The sequence below is a fragment of the Triticum aestivum genome, chromosome 2B (genome assembly GCF_018294505.1).
Source record: "Triticum aestivum cultivar Chinese Spring chromosome 2B, IWGSC CS RefSeq v2.1, whole genome shotgun sequence".
In the NCBI taxonomy this organism is placed as follows: Eukaryota; Viridiplantae; Streptophyta; class Magnoliopsida; order Poales; family Poaceae; genus Triticum; species Triticum aestivum.
Window position 1 is genome coordinate 460,356,412 of NC_057798.1, and position 26,309 is coordinate 460,382,720.

Genomic DNA, 26,309 nt, shown 5'->3' on the forward strand with positions numbered 1-26,309 from the left:
TTTCTTGTGATTGATATCTCCTCGACCTCTGATGGCTTCTACATCTTCCAAGAAAAATATATTCAGGATATTCTTGCTCACGCTGCTGTCGGTGATGAGCGCACCGTTGTGACTCCTATGGAGCTCAACATTCAGCTTCGTGCCTCTGATGGTGACCCTCTTCCTAATCCCACTCGCTATCACCACCTCGTTGGTAGCCTTGTCTATCTTGCTGTTATGCTCCCTGACATCTCCTATCCTCTCCACATCCTGAGTCAGTTTGTTTCAGCCCCCACCTCTGTCCACTATAGTCGCCTCCTCTGTGTTCTACGATATCTTTGTGGCACGATCTCTCAGCGCCTTTTCTTTCCCCGCTCCAGCTCTCTTGAGCTCCAGGCCTACTCTGATCCTACCTGGGCTAGTGATCCCTTTGATTGATGCTCATTGTCTGCTTACTGTGTCATTCTTGGTGGCTCTCTCATTGCCTGGAAGACAAAGAAACAGACTGCAGTTTCTCGCTCGAGTACAGAGGCTGAGTTGCGAGCCATGGCTATGTTGACGGCTGAGGTGATCTGGTGACGGTGGTTACTTGAGGATTTTGGTGTGTCTGCTACTACCTCGTCTCCCCTACTGTCAGACAGTATCGGTGCTATCAGTATTGCGTGTGACCCGGTGAAGCATGAGATCACCAAGCACATCGGCGTGGATTCCCACTTTGTGCGTGCTACTGTGCAGGATCAGACTCTCGCTCTTCACTATGTGCCCTCTGAGTTACAGTTGGCTGAGTACTTCACGAAGGCACAGACTCGAGCGCATCATGGCTTTTTTCTCTCCAAACTCAGTGTTGTTGATCCACCATGAGTTTGAGGGGGGGGTGTTAGATGTGTATAGTTTCTTGTGTACATCCCCATTGTATAAGGGGTTTTTCTGCACTTTACCACATCTGTATATGTACTGGCCTTTGGCCCTTAGTAAAGCTAGTTGCTCATTTATCCAACAAGATCATGTAACTGTCAGATTAAATAGGGCAAGGCAGCAGGTCATGAAATGATGCACACATATATTCCAGTGAAGAAGCGAAAGACGCCACCATGAAGCAAACCAAAAAGAGCAACCAGAACAAAAAAATATTCCTTTGCATTGATAAAATCAATCCTGCAAGAGGTTGCACTGAACTTCTGAAATTTTTTATTTCATACCTGTGGAAGATTAGAATGACTAGACTGATGATTTACGCACCTGGTATAGAGTATAAAGCTTAAATTACACAGCTATTGAGTATCATTCTTCTTGTTCCCTCTCAGACTTTCTTACTATGTTTCACATATATATAGATGTTTGCTTCTTATGTATGCCATGCTGCATCTTCATTATCTCGATTCATTACAGAGGTAGGAGTAGGTGGGTGTCGGGTGTAAGCTCCTCCTTGTAATAACCTAAAGTAGTCTTGGAATGGGAGGCATGTCAAGATCAGATAGACCCTCTAGAGCATGAACAACTTATTGAAAAAGTCTTTCGCCCCGCTTTATAAATAAAGCAAACCGCTAGAGAGCGCACATACACGGACTAGTCCACACGCACACACCCAAGTCTCACACAAAAGTACATAGGTTCTGCTGAGGGCACAACTCAACAAGCCCATAAAAAAAGGAAACAAGGCAGCCGCCTAAGGGCGAGGAAGGCGGCTAATCTGGCTCTGGCAGACGCGACAGGGGCGGCGGCGACAGGCGGACGGCCATCGATCGGAGGTCGGTGATGAAGGCGGAGATGGTGTCGCAGTCCTGGGGGCGGCTAAGCGGCCGCCAAAGCTGCAAGAAACTAGAGAGTTTGAAGATTGCGTCAGTAGCTCGTTGAAGAGGGGTGCGCTGGATCACAAGCTTATTGCGGATCGTCCAGAGGGTCCAGGCCAGGACCCCAATCTCAAGCCACCTAATGCGGCGAGACGACAAGGGGGAGTTCTGGAGTTCGGCAAATAAGTCGGGGAAGTTGGTGTGGCACCAATCTCCACCAACCACTTCGCGAAAGCAGCTCCAAACGAACTGAGCGGACACGCAGGAGAAGAAGCTGTGATTCGAGTCTTCGGGGACACCCCAGAGGGGGTAGATGCCCGAGCCCGGGCCATTCCGTTTGTGGACCTCAACCCGGACGGAACCCGACCGCAAATCCATTGCCACATGAAGATCCGGATTTTCAGAGGTAGGCGAATGGACCACACTATCGAGAGGGGGAGGGGGGCGGAGGAGGGGGCGATGGCCAGGTAGAGAGACTTGGTGGAGAACATGCCAGAGGGCTCCAGGCGCCAACGCACCTGGTCAGGACCACCGTCCACCCTAGGCTCGTGAAGGGCAACATAGTCCAACAACTCGCGCCAAGCAGCAGATTCCGGAGGCCCAAATGGCCTCCGGAAGGCGAGACACCCTAAGTCAATAAGGGCCCTCTCGACAGAGATCACAGGGTCAACAGCGATGGAGAAAAGTCCGGGAAAGCGCGCCGCGAAGGGAGTGTCACTAGCCCAACGATCGAACCAGAACAAAGTCGATGCTTCGGAGCCAACCGAGATGGAAGTCCCGGTGCGAAGAACCGGAAGGAGCTGGACGACCGACTGCTAGAACTAGGAGCCGCCAGTTCTCTGGCAGAAGGCGAGGGGCTGCCCGCGCAGATATTTGTTCCGGATGATGTCGAGCCAAAGACCGCCCATGCCTTGCGAGATGCACCAAAGCCATCGAGAGAGAAGGGCGATATTCATACGCTTAGAACACATAATGCCCAAGCCGCCCTGCTCCCTGGGTTTGCAAATGTCCGGCCAACTGACCATATTATACTTCTGCTTGTCATTCTCGCCAGCCCAGTAGAAGCGAGACTGGACTTTGGCAATCTCATGGTGCAGGGTCTCGTGGAGGCTGTAGAAGCTCATAAGAAACAAGAGGAGGCTGGAGAGGGAAGAGTTGATGAGAATAGTCCGGGCTGCCTTAGATAACCACCTCCCCTGCCAAGGCTCAATGCGCGTTTGGAGCTTGGCCACGGTCGGGCGCAAGTCCGTGACGATGAGCCGGGAGTCACTAATGGGCGTACCCAAGTAGGTCGTGGGAAAGGAGCCCAGGCAGCAGTTAAGCCGGTTGGCAATGGCCAGGCATTCCTCGGGAGGGTAGCCCATCACCATAACATCACTCTTGTCGAAATTAATCTCGAGGCCAGACATTTGTTGGAAGCAAAGGAGGAGGAACTTGAGGTTGGAGATGTCCACCTCCGAGCCTTCCACCACGATGATGGTGTCGTCGGCATACCGAAGGAGTGAAATCCGGGACCCTCCGGCGAGATGCGGGGGTGATCCCACGAATATGGCCAGCCGCCTTCGCCTTATCCAGGATGGAGGCAAGGGCGTCGACGACCATGTTGAACATGAACGGGGAGAAGGGGTCGCCTTGTCTAACCCCACATAAGGTGGGGAAGAAAGGGCCGATCTCGCCGTTAATGTTAACATCCGTGCGACCGCAGGAGACCATCTGCATAACTCTGGTGATCCAGCGGTCGTTGAAGCCCTTCCGGAGTAACACTTCCCGAAGGAAGGACCAACTAACAGTATCATAGGCCTTATGGAAATCAATCTTCAAGAAGACCGCCTTCAGGTGTTTGGCGCGGACCTCATGGAGGACTTCATGGAGGACAAGGACCCCATCCAGTATATACCGGCCCCGGATGAAGGCGGACTGGTTGGGGTGAGTAATGCGATCTGCAAGAAGGGTCGCCCTATTGGCGTATCCTTTTGCAAGAATTCGGAAGATCACGTTGATGACCGTGATCGGGTGAAACTGGCGAATGTCAGACGCGCCAGGCACCTTGGGAATGAGGGAGATTATCCCAAAGTTAAGCCGACCGAGGTCAATGGACCCAACATAGAACTCTTCAAAGATGGCCATGACCTTAGGTTTAATCACGTTCCAGAAGGTCTGGAAGAACTTAACCGGGAGGCCATCAGGACCCGACGCCGAGGTGGGGTTCATGCCCCTAATGGCAGCCCAAACCTCGCTTTCGGAGAAGGGGTCATAAGGGCCGCGTTCTCCGCGTCAGAGACCATCTGAGGGCCAGTCCAGCAGTCAGGAGCCAGGGAGAGGCCACTCCTAGGAGCGGCAGAGAACAAAGACCTATAGAACCCATCAACGTGGGTTTGGATGTCGTGCGGGTCTTGAAGGAGGGTGGCATCGTCCCACAAGAGGGGGATGGTGTTGCGACGACGGCGGCCATTCGCGATCGCCTAAAAGTAAGGCGTGTTCGCGTCGCCCTTCAAAACCCACTTCTGGGCACCACAGATGCGCCAGTAGGCCTCTTCATCCGTGTAGATAACAGAGAGCTGATCTTCTAAGTCATAGCAGGAAAGCCACTCATCGGGAGATAGCCCCACTGCATTCACATGCAGGTCGAGCGCCTGAATGGCGGCTAACAGGGCCTTCTTACGATCGCCGAGGTCTCGACCCAAGTTCGCGCCCCATCCCTTCATGAACTGCCGGCCACGCTTGGCACAGAAGTGCCACGAATCAATGGCCGAGGGGGAATGGGGGTGAGGGTGAGCGCAGGCCTGCACCCAGCGTGCGCTGACGGCCTCCACGAACCCAGATTGGGAAAGCCAGAAGGTCTCAAACCGGAATCTCAGGGTGAACGGCGGGCACTCATCGACGGAGGAAAGAAGGAGCGGGACATGGTCAGAGCCAATCCGGGTGATGGTGCGAAGGGAAGCGAGGGGACAACGAAGGTCCCAATCCGGGGAAACTAGGACCCTGTCCAGGACGGACTGGGTCGGGGAAGCCTGCCGATTGGTCCAGGTGAACCTGGCACCAATCCTATCAATCTCGCGGAGACCGAGATCGGCAATAAAGTCATTGAACATTTGCATACGGGCAAAGTTGACATTAGCATTGCTCTTGTCCTCCACAACACGGAGGAGGTTAAAATCACCTCCCACCACCATCGGGAGGGAGGCCACAGAAATCTTCCGATGGAGCTCCTCGAGGAAGGCGGCAGACCTGCTATGGTCAGCCGACCCGTAGACTATGATGACCTCCCACTTGAAGTTGAGGGCCCGCTCGAACAACTCCATGCTCAGAAAAAATTCCCCCCGATCCATGCTGCCCACCTCAAAGGTGGCATCTTTAACGCCTAGAAGGATGCCCCCGAGTGGCCGGCGCTCCCACTAGAAGGGAGCCAATGCCACGCAAAGAGGTGGGAGCTCAGACGGTCAATCTCAGGAAGGGAGAATTCAGAGCGCATAGTTTCCTGGATGGCGACAATGTCAATGTGCTCATCACGCATGTACTCCACTAGTTGGCGGCGTCGTCCATCATGGCCGAGGTCGCGGATGTTCCAGAAGAGGGCTCGCATTAAGGCACCATTGGGGGGCTGCTTGACCCCAAGACACAGGAGGCACTTTGGGCACGGAGGGCCGCGGTGGGGGAGCGGGTGTGGTCGCGGACATCCGCACCATCAAGCGGGAGAAGGCCACCGGTCCGCCACGACGGCGCCGGGGAGGGGACCTCCTCAGACACGGGAGGGGGGGAGGGGACGTGGGGCAAAAGGAAGGCAACACGGGCCTCCGCAAGTCCCCCGTCCAGAATCTCGCAGGCCCTAATGGCCTCGATCTAGACTAAGGGGGGACCAGCCCCCCTAAAGATGATGACGGAGTCCGAAGCGACCTTCGCGAGGTTGCCGAGGGGAACCGACTAGAGAGCAGAGAAGGAACAAGATGAAGCAGAGGGGGGGGGGGACGGCAGGCGTACCTGGATCCAGGTTCCGAGCAGCAGCACGGAGCTCTGTTCGTGCGGGGACGGGCAGAGCCGGACTGTCCTCGGGGTGTGCAGCGTCCAGCCGAGCGCTCCGACGAGACGCGGTCACCGGGGAGGAGGCCGACCACCCGTGGCGAGCGCAGGCCGCGGAGCACGGAGGGGGGGGGGCTGGGTGGCCATGGGGGTGGTCACCCGGGCTCCCCATCCGCAGCGAGGTCAGACGCAGGCGGGACCCGAGAGGCAAGCCCAACACAGACGAGGAGCAACGGGGTCGGAGCCGAAGTCGGAGACGAGCACAACAGGGGCAGAGCAGGGGCGGCGACGAGTGAGGCCGGGGCCACCCGAGGCGGCAGCGGAGGGGAGAGAGCACGGTCGGGGAAGGCAACACGGCCGCAGTGGGAGGAGGCGGAGGAGAGGAGACCGGCTCGGACGGCACGACATCCTCGGGGTCAGGCACCAGGGCCGACAAGAGCGGGTCGGAGTCCGGTGCTGACGCTGGGGGGAGACCCGACTCCAGGGCCAGCGCGACAGGTGCTGGCGGGGCAGGAAAGCGCAGGGAGGAGGCCGGGCAGATGACCAGGCCAACACTGGAGATGTCACTCGCCTCAGATGACGTAGCCATCGACTCTGACGGGCCGTCGAGAAGCAAGCCGGGTGCGGCCTGCCGACCCTGCCCGCCAGCGGCAGGAGGAGGGGGAGGGGGACGGGGAGCGGGAGTGGGAGTCCTCCGAACCCCCATCCTCCTCCGAACAGTGGGAGCGAGCGCGGTGACGACCACGGTAGTCCCCGTCGGCCCCCGCGTTGCCGCCACAAAGACCAACGTCGAAAGAGCGGGAGCGGCCGACGTGGTTGGGGGGCTCGGGGGAGATCCTAAGGTCGAAGCCCTGGTCATTGAAGAACACTCGAATGGTTGCACGAAGCTTGGAAGAGTCGAGGCACTTGACCTTGACCCGGACCTCCTCCTCCTTGAGGAGAGAAAGCTCGTCAATTACCACCACCTTGCCCAGAATCCGGAACATCTGGCGGATGACGAGCTCAGACCGGGCAATGTCGGGGAGGCCGGCCACGAGAATCTAGGCGGTGTCCAGGACGGCCACGGCCTGGGCGTCAAGGATCGGCTCAGAGATGTCAACGATGAGCTGGTTGAGGGCGAGAGTGATCCGGCCACTGCGGGTGGCGTAACCGTAGCTGATGGAGTCGGGGAAGACGACGGTGAAGATGTGGCCAGCGGTAGGGTGACCACCCAGTCCCACTGGTGCCGGTAGAGGTGGTTGAGCTCAGTCTCAATCATCTCCGGGGAGGCCACCCCATCGACAACCATGACGACCGCCTGGAGGGAGCGGGAGGGGGGCGTCACGTCAAGGACCTCGAGGTGAAAGAAGCCCAGCCCCTCGATGCCGTGGCCGTTCATCATGAGCTCGGACACCACCGGACGATCCGAGCACAGGAGGGCGGGGTGCCCAAGGTCTTTGCAGAGGTAACAACACTGGGGATTGACCCATTCGACTTGAGAGTGGCCCGCCACCCCGCAGTTGAAGCACAGGGGGCGGGGTGAAAGTACATGTAGTCCCCATGTGTGATTTTGGTAATTAAATGACAATCCTAATGGACTAATGTCTGCACTGAGATATACATTTGAAGGAAACTTCCATTTGCAATGCATGAAGAATATTGGATGAATTGGTGGATGAAATCCATCAACATCTATATATGCATTGAGACTTGATAATGAATGACAATTCCTATGAAGAAACAATGACATCAAGTTATATAGGAAGGTTTGTTCCATGGGTGATGCAAGAAGGATATTGAATGGATTCAGAATGAATGCCATATACATGTAGTTGTGCATCAAGATTAATCATGGAGCAAAGATTAAGGTTGACCAAGATGAAGATCGAAGATTGAATTCAAAGATGGTCAACACACAAGCGCAAATCATGTGCCACGTGAGATCTTGTGGTATGGTAAGAATTTGTCAATTGCGCTTTGTGTACTAACCCATACTATGTGTTGCCTATGTTTTTGAGAGGAGATTCTCATGGGCTCGCATCGAGAGAGATATTTCAAGTGTCTATGAGAGGATGACATCAAGTGTTGATGATCATGGTTGACAAGGGCAAGTTCAAGATAACTATCCCGAAGGATTACATGCTTGAAGCTTGTGGATGATCACATGATGGACACATGAAGATGAATACAAAGCAAAGCTTCCCACATTGTGTATGGGGGAGCTACTTGAAGACTTCACCAATGTCTTGCCATTCAACTTGATCCAAGAAGAAACTTCAACTTCAAGCTCAAGTGAAAGGCTCGAGTCAAAGGTATTAGTTCCTTCGACGTTAGTGTTGTGGAGTGATGAACACCGAAGGAACACATACACTCAAGAATGGATTATTGATAGCTATGTAGTGTAGACCTTTTATGATTCTTGAGTTATAGGGATCCCGCACTATTAAGAGGGGATCAAAGGGGTTCGTGATACATTTGCTCAAGTCAACATCTTCTCTACACAATTCCACTCATATCCTATATACCAAAGAAAATCCAAAGCCAAATAGGTTACCCAAATACATGATAAAACCTTTGCATATTTTGCATCCTCCATTTTGGTTCATATTGGGTGGTTCTCTATGTGAGGACCTGGGTTTTTTTTCATAGCTTCAAAACGAGCCCAAGATCATCAAAATCGGAGTCCGGATGTAAAAGTTGTGCCTATTTCAGTTTCTAGGCTGCAGCAGTTTGGTTTGGCCGGATCATCCGGGTCCTCTCCCATATCATCCGGGCTTTGCCGGATCATCCGGGTTCCTGCCCGGATCATCCGGGTTATTCGTAAAATTCATCACAGAAGCTTATTCCGCTAGCCGGATCATCCGGCTACCCACCCGGATCATCCGGGAATTGCCCAGATCATCCGGCTATGTCCCCGGACATCCGGGTATCTACTTCACCACATTGTATATTGACCTTCCCGGATCATCCGGGCATTGCCCGGATCATCCGGGTATGCGTCCAGATCATCCGGGCAGGTCAGCAACTGCGGGAAACGACTCTATTTTCTTTGGGGGTATAAATATCCCTCTCCCACTCCGGGGGAGGGTTGAGCACTTCATTCCAAATCGTCCCAAGAACACAAGTGGCTCCCTCTCACTTCTCCTACACCAAATCTTAGATCCCGGAGAGATTAGTGAGTGTTCTTGAGAGTTGTTCCAATCAAAAGATAGATCCTCTCCCTCTCCCTCTTGTGACCAAAGCAATTCGTGATTTGAGCAAGTCTTGAGCATTTCCCCCTTGATCTTGTTACTCTTGGAGGTTGGAGACTCCTAGGTGGTAGGAGTGCTCCGGTGAGGAATCAACTTGTGATTTGTCCCCCGGAAAGTTTGTGAAGGTTTGGAGGCCGCCTCAAGGTCTACCACTAGTGGTTGAGAATTGCCTTCGTGGTGATATCTCAAGGAGAATAGGGTGAGCCTTCGTGGCGTTGGTGTGCCTTCGTGGTAAAATCCACCTCTCTAACGGTGACTAGCTTCCCTCCAAGGAAGTGAACATCGGGATACATCCTCGTCTCCGTGACTTTGGTTATCCCTAACCCTAACTCCTTACTTGTGGTTGACTTTGGTCATTTGACCGTGCATTCACTATATCTTGTTGTCCTCATTATATTGTGGTGGTTGATTATATTGTGTTGGCCATTTCCTTGTAGAGATTATTTAGGCCTACACTTCATATTCCGCAATTCATACTTGCTATTATTGATATACATTGTGATTAGTGTGAATTGCTAACTTGTGTTATAAACTTCCATATATTGTGATATTGCTCAAGTAAGTTTGTGTAACTTACTTGAGTTTGCTTGTATCATTAAATTCCATATATTGTGATACAATTTGTGTAAGCTTGTATTGCTTACTTGTGGTTGTGTGTATTATTCATTTCCATACCTCGTGATATACACTGAGTAAGTTTGTGTGACTTACTTGTGCTTACTCATATCCTGTTGTTCTCATCTTGTTTATGCTAAGTTGTTGGTGCACTTAGTGAGCCTAGTATATTTAGGATTTGTGCTTGAAAAGTATCCGCTTAGTTTATTTCCGCATTAGGATATAGCCAAATCCATAAAAGATTTTAAAACGCCTATTCACCCCCCCTCTAGGCGACATCGTGGTCCTTTCACGGGGAAGGCTGGAGACGGGACCCGGAGCGGAAGAAGAACCCAGAGTTAGTGGGGGAGGGGCGGGCTGGGTGCCACGCCCCGCGCCACGGCGCTTCTTCTTCTTGGCAGGGCCGGAACGCCCGCGGGCAGGTCCCCCGCCCGGGACAGCAGCCGCAGCCGGCGTCGCGGAGGCAGCCGCACGAGGCGGCACGTACCTCTGTGTGGGAGGAGCCGGAGGCGGGGTAGGGCCGCGCGAAGAGGCCGGGCGTGAGGACCGGGGCGGAGTGGGAGAACGGGCGCGACGGGTAGCAGGGGAAGGAGAGCGGCGCCGGGCTCGCCATTCACCCGAAGCAGCCGGACGGGGTGAGCAGGAGCGTCCCCGCGCGTCACGGCGGCTCGGGGAACGACGGTCATCGCGGCGGCCCTCGTGGAGATCCCTCAACTCGTGGCGGAGCTCCTCCTCGCGCCGGAGCGAGTCCGACGACGGCCAGGGAGGGTCGCGCCGGTCGTCGACGCGGCGCTTGTGTCGTGCTCCGCCGTCGTCCCACTCCCGAGGCATCGGTGGCCGCGGCGAGGGAGGGGGGCGGGGGAGGCGGGAAGGACGATGCACCAGCAGCCGGCCAGGAGGGAGGGGAGGGGGGCGACCAGCACGGGGACAGGGGAGCTCGCGGGGACAGGGGCGCTCGAGGGGAGGGAGTTGTCGGTGGGAGAGAGAGCAGGGGCCAACAGGAGGCCGCAGGGGAGCCAAATCGAGCGTCGCCAGGAGCTAGGCCTAGGGCAACTAAGAGGCCCAACTCCCGCGGGCCGGCCCAGCCGAGGGGGAGGAGGCCCAGTAGGCGGGCGATGAGGATGGGCCGGGCCGGGGGCCAGCATACCTAGCACGGAAGGAGCCCAACCCAGCAGGCGGGGCGGCTTGTGCCCGCGTAGGGTTTCCCCGGACGCGCATGGCGCCGCTGCCACCGCCGACGAGGCACCGGAGCGAGCAGGCGCAGGGAACAAGCCAGGTCGAGATAACCGGAAACGCAGGGCGGAGGAACAAATGGCGGCAATGAACGGCCGGAAGGGAGACATCCGCAGCACCGGAGGTGAGGGCACGGGGCCGCTACGAGCCGCGAGCGGCATCGGAGGAGCCACTGGGCCAGCACCGGTCACCGGGCGGCACCAGAAGAAGCGGGCGGTGCCCCTTTCGGAGTGGCCAGCCACACCCCATGCCCGCACTCACCGGCGACGAGCAGCCCCGTGCCGCAAGTCCGTGCCTTGGCCCCAACCAGCCCGAGACGAGCTCGAGGGCTGCGCCGGCCACCGCGGCGGCCGCGAGCCGGTGGCAGAACCCCGCTCCTGGGGGGCTGAGCCACTGGCCCGGCTGGTCAGCGCGGTGCGGCGAGGGGTGACAACGACAGGGGAGGAGGGGGCATCAGGGGAGGGGAACGGGGGTTCGTCGGCGAGGTCCGCCCAGCGCAGCCGGGAGGCGGGGAGGGGGGGGGGGCGGCCTCGGGGGGCGGGCAAAGGACCGAAGCCGCCGGTGCCGGTGGAGAGGACGGGGCGGCGGGAGCCAAGACGGCGCAGGCGACGGGAGAGCCGGTGAGGGCGACGGCCGCCGCGGGCGGGGGCGCGTCGCCACGAGCGTCGCCAGGAGCGCCGCCAGGGGGATCCATCAGGAGGAGGCGTTCAGGACTTTCACGAACAACTTCTCCCATTGTCGGCCGATCAAACTCATCATCCTGAATGCACCAACAAGCAACCTTGCATAGTCGTTTAGCCTCCTCTAGATTCACATCACTAGATAATTTGTCATCCACCAAGCTTGCCACATCTCCCTCGAGGACCAAAAATGCGGCTACTAAGAGAGGAAGGTTTTGAAATGAGCGGACCGTTGGGCGCTTCCCAAGGCGACGGACTGGGCTCCCCGCCTCGGTCGCCTCCGGCCTCGGCCTCAGGGGGCTGGGAGGTGGTCAGGCGCGGCGCATGGCCCTCTCCGGTGGGGACGGGGCAGACCGTGAGGGCTGGCGCGGTGCTGGTTCCGGTGGGCGGTCGGTTTTGGGCGCTGGCTGCGGACGAGTCGGAGGTCGAGGAGGACTTGGATCCGGCGTCTAGGGAGGGGTTCCTGGCGCCGACGAGGCCGTCACTCGGCGACTTTGTGGCCTGTGCGCTAACGTCGGGGCCTGGAGTCGTGGGAGCGCGTCGCCGCTTCGCTCCGGGAGGCCGGGGTTCGCGCGCGGTCGAGGTCAGAGCTTGGCGACCCTCCACGCCGGCGGGCAGGGGCTCGCCGTCCTCTGGGGGTGCCGCGAGGGACATCCGTGCTAGGACGGCGGCGACGCTTCTCGCTCCGGTGGACTCGGAGGTGGAGTGGCCGTGCCTTACGTCGTCGGCGGGGGCCGGCCGGGCGGCGGAGGAGGAGGCGGCGGCGCCGCAGGCTGCGGAGGGTGGCGCGGCGTCTCCGAGGCCTAGGGTTGGCAGCGTCGGTCCCGGGGCCGAGGTGGGCCAGCGGGGTCGTGGGCCGGCCCATGAGTCAGGTTCGGCAGGCGGTGAAGGCCCGCGCTCTGGAGGAGACAGCGAGTCCCGGGGGAAGGGAGGCCTGGCGATCAGTGGGCCGGTGGGTTCCGTCCAGCCCATGGCGGGCCTGCCTCGGCCTTGGCCCAACCCCGGCTCCTATTTATGGGTGCGCCGCGGCTGCCTTGACCCCTCGCTAGGGTTTCCCGCATCTAGATCGGAGGTGCGGCGCTGGGCTCGCCGTGCCAGATCCATCCAACCCATTTCCCCACCTCCCCCTCTCTCCATTTCTTTTGCGGCGGCGGTGATGAATGGGCGGCGCGCGGAGAAGAGGCCTATGGAGCCCCCGATCTCAGATGGGGAGCGGCGCCGGGAGCGCGAGCTGCGGGAAAAGGCGAAGAAGGAGCAGCGAGCAAGAAATGGTGGCAGATCTGAGAGGAGCTATGAGCCGGAGGGGCGCGAGGGGGAGTGGGGTCCCCCTCCCCCATGGTGGATCCAGCAGCAGGAAAGAAGAAAGAAGAAGAAGGAGATGGCTCGGCGTCGGGAGCTGGAACGCAAGCCCGCGGATCTCCCCAGATATGGTGGTGGCCACGGAGATCCGCTGGCCAAGAAGGCCCGGGCGTCGTCCGACCCCTTGGCTGTGTCCCTCCCCCCTGGCGCGAAGGGCACCGTGGGCGAGCCCATTCCGGTGGAGGACGGGTCGGAGGCTATGGAAGTGGAATGTTTCAAGTGCGGGAGACTTGGCCATTTCCAGTCCAAATGCAAATTCCAGCCTTTGTGCGTGCTCTGCAAGGAGGAGGGACATGCTTCCGCTCATTGCCCGACGAGGGGTCGGCAGCCTAGCCTGCAGATTATGGGCAGTGCAATTTCAGGGGAGGGTTTCTTCTGTTTGCAGTTTGAAGAGGAGGAAGAGCTGGAGGGCCCTCGGCTCCCCTCGGTGGGAAACGCGGCAATCCTTTCCGCGGAGCCAGGCAGCCTTAACCTGCGGGTTCTCATTCAGGAGCTCAAACACATGGTCACGGGGGACTGGGACTGGCAAGTCACGCAAGTAGGAGAAGACGATTTCATGGTGGTGTTTCCCTCCGCGGACCTTCTTCACATGGCCCGGACCAGTGGCAAACTCTTCCTCTCCATTAACGACATCACTGCTAGGGTGCGGGATGTGGTCCATGAGGTGCTTCCACCAATGGTGATGCCAGAAGCTTGGGTGCGGCTCCATGGGATTCCTGAGAAGCATCGCAAGATTGAGCGCATCAAGGAGGCCTTTAAGATGCTGGGCCGACCGATTCTGGTTGATGAACTTTCCCTCATTAAGTTGGGTCCGGTGAGGATGAAATTGGCTTGCAAGTCGCCGGCCAAGCTGAATGGCACGGTGGAGGTCTGGTTTAATCACGAAGGATATCAGATCAAGGTGGAGCTAGAACGGATGCCCAGAAGGTTGGGTGATGGTGGTGGAGCCTCGGGGGTGGGCCCATCCGCTCCCCCGCCAGACAGCCAGCAGGGAAAGGGCGACCCTAGCAAGCAAGGGCCTTCCGCGGGCAACGCCCCCAAGGCAGCTGCCATTGGGGCGCCCAAATCTGGGACGGGGGCGTCTCAGAAGGAGGCAGCCGGCTCCGGCGCGAAGGTGGGGGGCCAAGATGTGGTGATGGGCGAGAGGGCGGACGACCCCGAAGACAGCATCCAAGACACTTCTATCGACACCGAGACATGGGAAAAACTGGGTGTGATCGCGACTCAAGACACGGCTGTCAGCCTTCCCCCCCTCGCCCGCTCTCTGGATCCGTCTTTCGAGGTCCTCGGCTCCAGCCTGACAGCTCTGTGTGCGCCTCTCCCTCTGGTGGCAAGGGGGTACGGGGCCATGCCGGGCTCCCCACCCCGAGGGGGGGGAGGGCTCGGGGCTGGACTGCGTCCTCATGGACTCGGACCCAACTCCGGCCTCAGACAGGCGCCTGTCGAGTGGCTCTGGCCGACAGGCCAAGAAGACTGCGGGGAGGAAGGCGGGGAGCAAGACGGTGGTCTCGGAGGCTGCGGGGGCGGTTTCGGCGCTGGGAGGCGATTTGGGTGCGGCTCTGGTGGCGTCAGGGCCGGCAGTCAAGGCCAAGCGTACTAGGGCAACTCCGGTGTCGTCTCGGGCTCCTAGCGCTCGCGCCAAGGCCAAGCTCGGAGACATGACCTCTCTGGAAAGTGCAAAGCTTCGTGCTGCTGACAAGAACATGGACACGACAGGTAACCCTCTCCCCTCCTTTAAGATTCTGAGCGCTTTCTCTGATGAGCATCTCGCCGAGATTCTGCATGATAGTGGCGTAGCGCTAGACTCCTCGTCTCTGGATTTGATTTCTTTATTGCGTGCGCGCGAAGAGGCCCAGGCTGCCCTCGCGGAAGCAGCCGCCAGGTGTGCGGCTGCCCAGGCGGTCGAAGCCACGGACGCAGCATCAGTAGGGGCTGATGCTGTCGACATGCCCATTGAGGGAGCTGAGGCCGTGGCGGCCTCGGTCTTGCCTTCTTCCAGTCGAAAGCCGGCTAGGAAGCGTGTGGCCAAGGTGGTCTCCTCCCGTGGAGTCCGCTTGCGTAACAGGATTATCTAATGCGTTATTTCTTCTGGAATATCCGCGGATGCGGGCACGGAGGGCGTCGCACGCAGCTCCGCGAGTACATGTCCAAAGAACACATTGACTTTGTAGCGCTCCAGGAGACAATTAAGGCCGACTTCTCCTTTAGAGACCTTTTGGCGTACGATCCGCTCCAGCGCTTTGATTGGTTCTGGATTCCGTCCGTCGGCCTCTCTGGGGGTCAACTGATGGGTTGCAACAAGGATGTGTGTGAGGTTATATCGTGGGAGGGCGGCACGTTCTATATAGCTGCCACTATCCGGCACCGGGTCTCCCAAGCTTCTTGGGTGATCGCGAGTGTTTATGGGCCGGCGGATCACGCGAGGTCCGCTATTTTCTTAGATGAAATCACAGCTATGGTGGGGGCCAAACAATCGTCCAACCTACCAGTGGTGGTAGGAGGTGATTTCAACTTGATCCGCTCGGGGGCGGACAAAAGCAACAACAATATTGACTGGGCTAGGGTGTCCATGTTCAATAATGCCATTGCGTCCGCTGCCCTTCGGGAGATCGCGCGTACTGGGGCCAGATACACTTGGACTAACAAGCAACGTGAGCCAATCAGATGTGTCCTTGACCGTGTTTTTTGCTCTAGTGACTGGGAGGCGCTGTTTCCTCTCTGTACTTTAGTGGCGGAAACGCGCATAGGATCTGATCACGTCCCGTTGATTTTGTCCTCAGGGGAGGACAACGTGCGCCGTAGCCATAGATTCTTCTTTGAGACAGCTTGGTTCGAACATGAGGGTTTCAGCCAGCTAGTCACAAATCGCTGGTCCCAGATCGGCAACCAGTTGGGGCGTCAACGAGGACCAGTTGAGTTCTGGTCCTCAGCGGCTGCGGCTTTGCGTGCTTTCCTTAGGGGCTGGGGGGCTAACCATGGTAGCGAGTCCAAAAGGGAGAGGGAGCGCATTACGGCAGATATAGCCCTCCTCGACTCGCAGGCCGATATTAGAACCTTCTCTGGTGACGAATGGGAGCTAAGATACTCTCTTGAACATCAGGTCCTGGCTATTCTCAGGGCGGAGGAGGAATACTGGCGCCGTAGGGGTGGTGTCAAGTGGGTAGTGAAAGGCGATGCTAACACAGGATACTTTCACGCTTACGCTAACGGTCGCAAACGGAAGAGCACTATCCTTAGGCTCCAATCAGAACGTGGGACGCTGATATCTCAGAACGAAATAGCGAAATACATCTATAACTTCTTCGTTGAGCTGTTGGGAACAGCTGAGGTGAAAAACCTAAGTCTTAGGGCAGACTTCTGGGGCATGCACGAACGAGTCTCGCAGCAGGAAAACGACGCCCTTATGGTGTCCTTTTCGGCCCAGGAGATTGATTGCGCGCTTGCGGGTATGAAGAACGACACGGCCCCAGGGCCTGACGGCTGGCCGGTGGAGTTTTTCAAGCGCTTTTGGCCGCTGCTTAGGGACTTATTCCAAGCGATCATAAACGGCTTCGCCCTAGGTACGGTTGACCTGTCTCGTCTAAATTACGGGGCCATCTGCCTAATCCCCAAGGTCAAAGGGGCAGAATCTATCAAACAGTTTCGGCCGATTACGCTCATCAATGTACCCTTTAAATTGTGCGCCAAAGCTTATGCTTCTAGGCTAGCGACGGTCGCCCAACAAGTCATTAGTTCGAGCCAAACTGCTTTCCTTAAGGGTAGGAACATCCTGGAAGGGCCCATTGCTCTTACGGAGATTGTCCACGAGTTAAAACGATCACAGGAGCAGGGTGTTATCATTAAGTTAGATTTCGAAAAAGCTTATGACCGCGTAAATTGGGAGTTTATTCGCGAGGTCTTCCTCAAAAAGGGTTTTGAGGCAGGGTTTGTTCACCGGATCATGAGTCTGATCTCGAGTGGCAACACCTCGGTCATTGTCAATGGCGAGATGGGGAAATACTTCCGTAACAGGAAAGGGCTAAGACAGGGCGATCCCATATCCCCACTTGTCTTTAATTTTGTGGCTGATGCCATGGCAGCCATGCTGACCAAGGCCAGGGAGGCCGGTCACATCAAGGGGCTAGTCTCACACCTCATCCCGGGTGGAGTGACTCACTTACAATACGCAGACGACACCCTGCTGTTGTTTAAGCCAGATGATCACAGTATTGCTTCGACTAAACTTTTGCTACTAGCCTTCGAGCTCCTCTCCGGACTCAAAATCAACTTTAACAAGAGCGAGGTCATAACCATGGGGATGGACGACCAGCAAAGCTTACGTACCGCAAACCTCCTTAATTGCAAGCTAGGGAGCTTCCCAATTAAGTACCTAGGGCTTCCAATCTCCAACCGCAAACTTTCGATACTAGAATGGGAGCCCCTGTACGGGAAAGTGGCCAATAGGGTAAGCCCGTGGCGAGGGCGTTTCATGTCCTCCGCTGCAAGGCTCATTCTCACAAACTCGAGCCTCTCTTCCCTTCCCCTCTTCACTATGGGGATGTTTTTGCTTGCCGATGGGGTACATGCCAAGCTAGACACTCCTAGATCCAGGTTCTTTTGGGAAGGAACTGGCATCAAAAGGAAGTACCACCTCGTCAAGTGGGCGGCGGTTTGTAGGCCTAAGAAATTTGGGGGATTGGGAATCCTAAATTCCAAACTTATGAATGTTGCCCTTCTAGCCAAATGGTGGTGGCGGCTGACCCAAGATGAGTCGGGGCTCTGGGCAAAGTTGCTTAAAGCCAAGTACTTCCCGCATGGGAACCCATTCACAGCCTCGGCCAACGGATCCGAGTTTTGGAGAGGGATCCAAGCGGTGCGGCCTGCTTTCGATTTAGGGGCCAATTTCCAGACCAACAACGGACTATCCACTAGGTTTTGGCTTGATCATTGGCTGGGCGATTCCCCCCTTTGGCAAAGCCATCCCTCCTTATTCAGGATCGCCACAGATACTAACATCCTAGTTGGGGAGGCGTTACATGTAGACCCGCCGGCGATCCACTTTATGAGGGCCCTAACAAACGAAGAGCGCATTTCTTGGGACGGGCTGTCCCAGCAATTAGGCTCCCATCGCCTTCGGGCGGGGGCTGACACTGTCAAGTGGAGTTTGACAGCGTCCGGGAAATTTACAGTGAAGTCCTTATATAACAAGCTAACTGGAGGGCCAGTGCTTGACATAGCAAAGGGTCTGTGGAAGGCAGGCCTGCCCTTGAAGATCAAGATCTTTATGTGGCAAATGCTCAGGAATAGGCTGCCTACTTCGGACAACATAGCTAAACGGAACGGTCCGACCGACGGCTCATGCGTGATCTGTGGGCAAGGGGAAGACGCGAATCATGTTTTCTTCCGGTGCCACCTGGCCAGGTTTATGTGGAGTGCAGTTCGGGAGGCCTTTCACACAGACTGGAACCCCGTTTCGGGGACACAATTGGTCTCGATTCTAAAATCCACTAAAGGGACCTCTAGCAGAATCGCCTGGCGTTGCGTAGGGGCGTTACTATGGGCACTTTGGACGACGCGAAACAAAATTACGATTGAAAAGAAATTTCCTAACCACCCTGCAGACATGATCTTCAAATGCCACCTATTTTTGCAGATGTGGACACCGCTGGGGAAGGAGCGCGATGCTGAGCGCATGACAGAAGCCATGGAGCGTATCAAGTCAATTCAGACGAGGGCAAGACAAAACATGACGAGTTGATGATGCTTTTGGAGCCTTCCGCGGTGTTTAGTCGTTTAGGTCATTGCTCTTGCTGGTCCGTCATGGTGATTTTGTAGCGATGAACCTTGCTTTTGCTGCCCTGAGGGGTGTGTTGCTGAACCTTTATTGTGTAACCGTTAAACCTGGATGCCTTTCGGGCTTTATTAATTTAAAGCCGGACGCTTCTAGCGTCTTCGTTCCAAAAACATCTCCCTCGAGAAGCATATGCGCAGCATGCACAGGGAAGAAAACATCACAATCACCACCTGCAGTGTATAGTTCAAGCGAATTCGGTCTTCCTGATACGATTTCCATTAGCACCATCCCATAGCCATAAACATCAACTTTTGTTGTGATAGCAACCCCGCTTATCCATTCAGGTGCAAGTTATCCTACGGTTCCTCTTGCTGTAGTCAGAACCCGGCTAAAGTCCCTCCCTATTAACTTGGCCATACCAAAGTCAGCAATTTTAGCAATGAACGACTCATCGAGGAGTATATTTTTTGGTTTGATATCACAGTGTATGATCAAGTCTTGGCAGCTCTCATGCAGGTAAGCCAGCCCCCTAGCAACTCCCAGAGCTATTTTAAACCTGGTACCCCAGTTTAAAACCGTGCTGTTGTTTTGAAATAGATGGATGTCAAGAGAGCAATTTGGCATGTACTCATATGCAAGCAACCTTCGTTCACCCTCGCAGCAGAAACCGATCAGTCTAACTAAATTGATATGGTGTATAACCCTCATTGAAGTCACCTCGGCCCTGAATTGTTTTTCTCCTTGGCAAGCACCATCAAGCCTTTTCACTGCCATTGTAACCGAGTCAGTCAGATATGCCTTGAACACAGAACCAAAGCCGCCGGCACCTAGCTCCTCCGAGAAATTTCTTGTTGCCCACAGCAAATCAGTGTATCTAAATGCAATAATTCCACCGTCTTGAGGATTTATCAGTATACCACCAGACCAACTCCTATTGTTCTTCCGAATCATCAATATAAGAACTAGCACTATGAGTACCAGTAACCCCAGGGCAGCGACAATGGTAACTGCCAAAATCCGAGTGGTCACTCTTCTGCCAGGTTTCTGAGTTTGCATCTCTTTTGCAGCAAGGCAAAGATAAAGAACTGCACCATCATTTGTGTCGGTAGTGTCAGCATGTTGTTGTTTTACATTGAGGAGTTCCTCATGCCAAATAGAGCATCGACTTTTGGTGCAAGAATATGCAGTGCAAGAGCAATTTCTTGGGCAAACTTCTGCACATTCTCTAGCACTGGTAGTAGAGCGTATGTTGTCAGCATTCTGAGGCAATTTCACATTGGACAAGGAGTAGAATTTATCAGTCATTCCTGCAGTACTCCTGTTAGCACCACAATTTAAAGGAGTATTTCTAAACGCATCCACCATTCCTATCATTTTGCTCCCAATCCTCCGGGGATCTTATGGAGAAGCCCTTCATACAGCTACAATATGGAGTTGAGTTGTCATCTTACACAGTGAATGGTCCACAGAAAGCATAGACACCACACTGAGCATTGGGGTTGATGTAGGAATGTGACCAATCCTGAGAGACCTCAACCCATATTAAAGTCTTCATTTGACCAGAAACATCAAGTAGATGATGCATGATCATCGTGTCGTTCAGTAAGGTGAATGTGAAGTACTCCTCATTTGTGTTGTTGACAAACTTGAAGTCTATCAAGTCGCGGCTTAACATCTCCGGAATGGAGCTAAAATACTGTCCATTCCATTCCCCGCTAGACCAGTATGCTATGGATGAGTTCAAAGGCGCAAGGATCAACTTGTTAGGAACTAACTCATAACAGTAATGACCATGAGCTGGGTCAATCAAGTTCTTGTTGGAAACAAGACGGTGAGTCAAACCAGTGACCTTGTCTCGTCCGATCTTTGCACCAGGAAGCAAAGTATTTGTTGGGTGGTCAAAACTCTGCCATAAAATGTTGGATGAGTTTAAGGCATTTTGTAGGACAAAGTTTCCATTGTTCATGAGTATGGAAATGGTGGTGTTGGTTCTGATACTAACTCCGCTAGACCAGATTATGGAATTGGTGGCTTGATCTAAGATGACAAGATTGCCATCTTGGGAAATTGTGAATCTAACTAAACCGGGTTGTTTGATTGGATAATCACGGTTTGCGACCCACACCGGAGTTATCTTGGGGACTTTATTGAACCAAATGCCTAGGTACCAGTTCAAGGTGTTGTGGGACTTACTACCTGGTTGGAAAAAGCCAAGCGCAAACTTGCCATCTAGGGAGACAAGCTTGTCACGACACCGAAAACAAGTCCTTGGCCAGGTGCAATGGAGTCAATGGCAGCAGAGGATGCAGGAATATGTAGGGTAAAAACAAGTCCAAGAAGTAACAGGTGAAGAAACATATTGAAGTTGGGCAGATGGGGAAACAAGCTGCCATGAGTACTGCTTAAGTATTACGACGAAGGGCTAAATTTTGTGTTTTGACCTTTTTTTGAAACAAAATCGAGATCTGACCCCAGTTTGAAACCTTTTCGAGATCTGACCCTTTTCCCTACCGCCACGAGGCACGGCGGTAGGATCATACAGCCTACCGACGAGACCTCCGGCGGTAGCAAACTTGTCCACGTCAGCAACGATAACGGCCTCCATGCCCCCTCCGTCACCCCCTACCGCCGCTCCACCCGGCGGTAGGATGTCTGAACCTACCGCCGGAGTCTCTGGCGGTAGGGTGTGGGCATATATAAACCGCAGGCCGGCCGCCCCCACCCCCTTCTCCCCCCACCCAGCCGCACCCACCACGAAGAACAGAGCAGTTGCTCCAACTCGCCCTCTCTCATCCCCTCCACTCCCCCCTCCGATCTTCTTCGTTTCTTGATGGATTTTGCAGATCGAGATGGCCCCAAAGAAAGAAAAGTAAGCTCTTTCAATCCCTCCAATAAGTTTTAATCAAACACCTTTCGATTCGTCGCATTATTCGATTCAAATCTCTCCTATTTGAATTTTTTTAACCCTAGGATTGATTTAGGTTGATTCTAGATGTTATATTGTGTTAGATATGAACTATATTGAATAGTTGGTATGGTTGTGTTAAGATGAAACCTAGTTCATAATTGATTTGAATGGTTTTTTTATATGATGGATGATGGATGTTCCTACGCTATGATGCAAGTGTTGGATGTTGTGTATGATGAATATTGGAGATGAATATTTGATATATTTGTTATATGTAGTGTATGAATCCTCAAGATGAACCCTAGTTCATTTTTTTGTTTTTTTTAACAAAAATGAGATTATGCATGTTGGATGTTGTTGGAGAAATATGTGTTATGATGCATTTGAACCATAGTGATTGCATCTTCATAAAAGTATTTTATTTAGTTCTTGATATATGTATTGTATTAGTTCATGTTCATAATAATCTTGATATATGATTATTCAAAGATTGAACTCATAGGTTCTGTTGGATGTGATTAATTTTTGTTATGCATCGATATGTTTCGTAGTTAATGTTGAACCCTAGTTCATGTTGAAAAATCTTTTGATATGCTTATGCAATTCTTTTAGGAGGCCACCTCTTGCAGACGACATCGGTACGAAGTACACAATGCTTGACCCTAGGTTCGACAAGCGTCACCGTGCCTGTTTCATTGACAATGGAGCGGTAATTACCATTTTAAACCAAATCTTTCGAATTGATGAAAACAAGTTGCTAACTATTATGTCCATGCTAATTATGCTTTGGTTATTGATTTTCACAGATGTTGCCATCACTGTGGATGAGGGCTCACAAGATGACGGTTAAGATGGAGTGCGACGAGCGGTACGCACCGTTCTTCGGGAGAGCCCGACTATTGGGTTTCGTCCTGCAGTTCAAGCGTAAGCCACCGACGCTCGTCCACTCAGCTCTCACGGCTTTGATCGACCGATGGCGGCCAGAGACGCACAACTTTCATCTTCCATGTGGGGAGATGACCGTGACCCTCGAGGATTGAGCGATGATTACGGCACTACCGCTCGAGGGTCGTGCTCTCACAGGAAGAGTGGAGAGGGCGAACTGGCACGAGAGGGTTGTCAGCCTCATCGGCAACTGCCCCCCCGGTAAGAGCAACCGGACTTCCGGCATACCGCTGTCATGGCTCCTCGAGCACCGGAGCAAGTGCCCGGAAGATGCCGAGCCCCGGGTGGTGGACCAGTACGCCAGGGCCTACCTGTGGTACATTCTCACGGAGGTAGTGTTTCCGAACTGCTCCGGGAATTCTGCCCTATGGATGTATCTCGACTTCCTAAAGGACTGGGATGCGGGGTATAGCTGGGGGGCCGCCGGACTCGCCTACCTATACCGTTCGGTAAGTGAATATCACTTTCTTTCAAATATCAGACATGTGCTGCTTTAAATTTTGACATCTTATCATCTGAACATGGTTTGTAGCTTGACGACACGACCCAGAGAGCGGAAGTCACCTCCGGTATGTGTGGATGTGTATGGGGCCTCTCCATTTGGATGTGGGAGCGAATCCCGGTGGGCCGTCCGGAGAAGCTGCGCTCACGTGCATGGATGGACTATGGCAGAGATGACGAAGATGATCGGAACCCGACCGTCGCATACGCTTGGGACGTGGTGCGTGTCTACACGGGCGAATCGAAGGCCTTGTACAAGGTATTCAGCAACGAGCTTGATGCTCTCACGCCTTTCCAGGTATAAGAACTACATTTTCACTTGAGCTTACCATTGTTTCGATAACACTTTCACTTGATCCTAACATTGTTTGGTTATAGGTTACTTGGTGGTCGTATAGTGATGATTGAGAGTGGGGGTTCGAGCTGAACAACATGTGCAAGCAGGACCAGCTTCTCTTCCGGCGCATCGTGCCCATGATTTGTGCCTATGCCGTGGAGTACCACTTGCCACAGCGCGTTGCCGCACAATTTGGTAAGGCGCAACACACACCACCAGCCGGCCACGATACCGTTGGCTACGACCTACACCAGTGAGTACCACAAGCCATCTTCATCGATTCTAAGTTCTTGTTTTGATGTTTTACATTCATACAAGAAGGATGTTTTACATTCTTTCTTATGCATTACATGATGAGCAGGCAGAAGAATCAATCAATCATGGATTGGGAAGCCGAACATGCGAAATATGTGCAGGAATGGAACGAGTGGAAAGGACGCAAAGACACGGAGAGGAGAGTGATTGACCGGGATGACTACGAGGATCACATGCTGTGGTACGACGATGGCATCAAGCATCGTCTGCGTCTGAGGCCCCAATGGACGACAGCAGATGCCGAAGACCTGTTCGATGACGCCTCAGAGAATGAAGCCTACAACGAGAGCATCAGACAGCTTCAAGGCGGGTTTAGGGAGTACGGACCCCTCATGAACATAATGGTATGTTGTTTTTACCTCTTTTGAACCGACGGTTGGATGAAAACAGCTTTTCGTGCTATTGACTCATTTTATTACTTTGCAGTCTTTGGAGCTGAACAAAAGCATTTTTCATGCCTCTGATGCGCTTAGTGTTGTCCCTGGGACTCGAGCTAGTGAGAACAAGTTGAGGGAAACGGTGAAGGTAATACGGAGTTCATTTTTGTTATCATTGGACATTCAAGAAGTTCATATTGTTTCGTTATCATTGCAGAAATACGTCAATAAAGCACGCCGGCTTGTGGGCCTGCTTGGGTGCGCTACAAACACCGAGGATGTTTTTCCTCCTGCACCAATGTGTAGCCTCGCTTCATTGAGCCATGCAGCCTTGTCGTCTAGGGCGGTTCAAGATGACGAGGAGGAGAGCGACGATGATGATGATGCAGAGGAAGATGAAGAAGAGGGCGTAGAAGAAGAACATGGTGAGGAAGAGGAAGAGGACGATGAGGAGGAGGAGGAGTACGATAATGACGACGGACCTCCAGCAACTCAGCCAACCTAGCGTGAGAAGAGGAATGTGCCGAAGAAGGATTGGAAGAGTCCATCCCCCTTTCAGAAAGCACGTCCCGCGGCATGCAAGAAGACGACAGTTGAGAAGTGATCCAAGGATAACGAGGACCGAAAGTCGAAGAGGGGAAGGAAGGACTGAAATTGCCGCCGTGTCATTGAACCTAAAACTTGCATATTTGCTTCGTGAACCATATGGATTTGCTCGTGAAACTGTTTTGTTAATTTGCTATGTATAACTTGGTGAAAACATTTATGGATGTCTATTTGCTATGTATCGAACCTACTTTATTTATAGATTTGTGGTGTGTGCATCATATATCATACATTGTGTGCTTCTTATGTCATACATATTCTGTTTAAATGTTATCCGCCAAAAACTTGAAGACAAAAGAAGTTAGAAAGTGCAAAAAATGCACACTGGGCCACCCTACCACCACAGACTAAGGCGGTAGGATACCACAACCTACCGCCATCAGACCCGGCGGTAGGGTGCCTCCCCCCACGCCCCCCTTTTGTGAGCAGAGAATCGAGCAGCACAGCGGTAGGGTTGTACATCCTATCGCCAGTGCTCTTGGCAGTAGGATGCTACCGCCGAGCACCTCGGCGGTAGGATGTACAATCCTACCGCTGAGCTGTTGGATTTCTTGGTCACAGAAACTTAACACATGCTCCCACCCTACCGCCAGGGCTCTCGGTGGTAGGTTTGTGCTGGCTACCGCCGTGGCTTATGGCGGTAGGTCCGTAAGCAGCCGTTAACAGTTTAACGGCCGTCAGCCACACCTATCGCCAGAACCTGCGGCCGTAGACTGTGCAACCCTACCGCCTAAATGCCTGGCGGTAGCAAAAGGGTCGGATCTTGAAAAACTTTCAAACTGGGGTCAGATCTCGATTTTGTTTGACAAAAGGGTCAAAACACGAAATTTAGCCACTAGGAAGCAAGGAAAACATAGTACAACACAAGACAAAATTAGACATGGTGGAAAATGGAGAATGCGACAGGTACCCTTGCCGTTGGGGCACAACTGAAATGGTAACCACAAAACTTCCAGGTGAAACATCCTGACAATGACTATAAGACCTTGACTGATCACCTGCCAGCAAACGACCATAAAGTGGTCAGGTTCTATCAACATCAAGGAAACACAACAACCTGAACAACAGCTACCAAACATAAGGGGGTGTTTGGTTACAAGGACTTTTTTGTGTTGGGACTAAAAAAGTCCCTAACAAACCAAACGAGGGGGACTTTTTTGGGGCTTTTTGCTAAAAGTCCTTAGAAGCACCTCCTTGAGAGTCTTTTTCAAAAAGTCCTAGGGACTAGAAAAAGTCATAGGACTAGAGAACCAAACACCACCTAAGACCTGCCACTAGTCTTTGGACCCTCGGACCTCTACATCAAGTACTACAATTTTCGGCTCACATCAAATTACCTTCAGCCTTTGCTAGCGGTAACTAGTAAATATCACTGGCACTATACTGCCTGGTACTCAAGGAATTACATCATTGGTGGAGCTTCAGATTTCGCGATGCCAACTATCTTGACACCAGAATGCATTGCCCTCTCCATGCTGGCACAACATGCATTTTCCTCAACTTATTAGTAGTATCTTATATTCATAGGGCATAACTCTTGACGTCCTGACTGAAGGAAATATGCCCTAGAGGCAATAATAAAGTTATTATTTATTTCCTTATATCATGATGGATGTTTATTATTCATGCTAGAATTGTATTAAC

General features: G+C 53.6%; 1 pseudogene; it reads right to left on the minus strand.

Annotated features, from left to right (window-relative positions):
• Positions 1 to 1,349: 1,349 nt before the first annotated feature.
• LOC123039251 (G-type lectin S-receptor-like serine/threonine-protein kinase At2g19130) lies at positions 1,350 to 26,127 on the minus strand (annotated as a pseudogene).
• Positions 26,128 to 26,309: the final 182 nt, after the last annotated feature.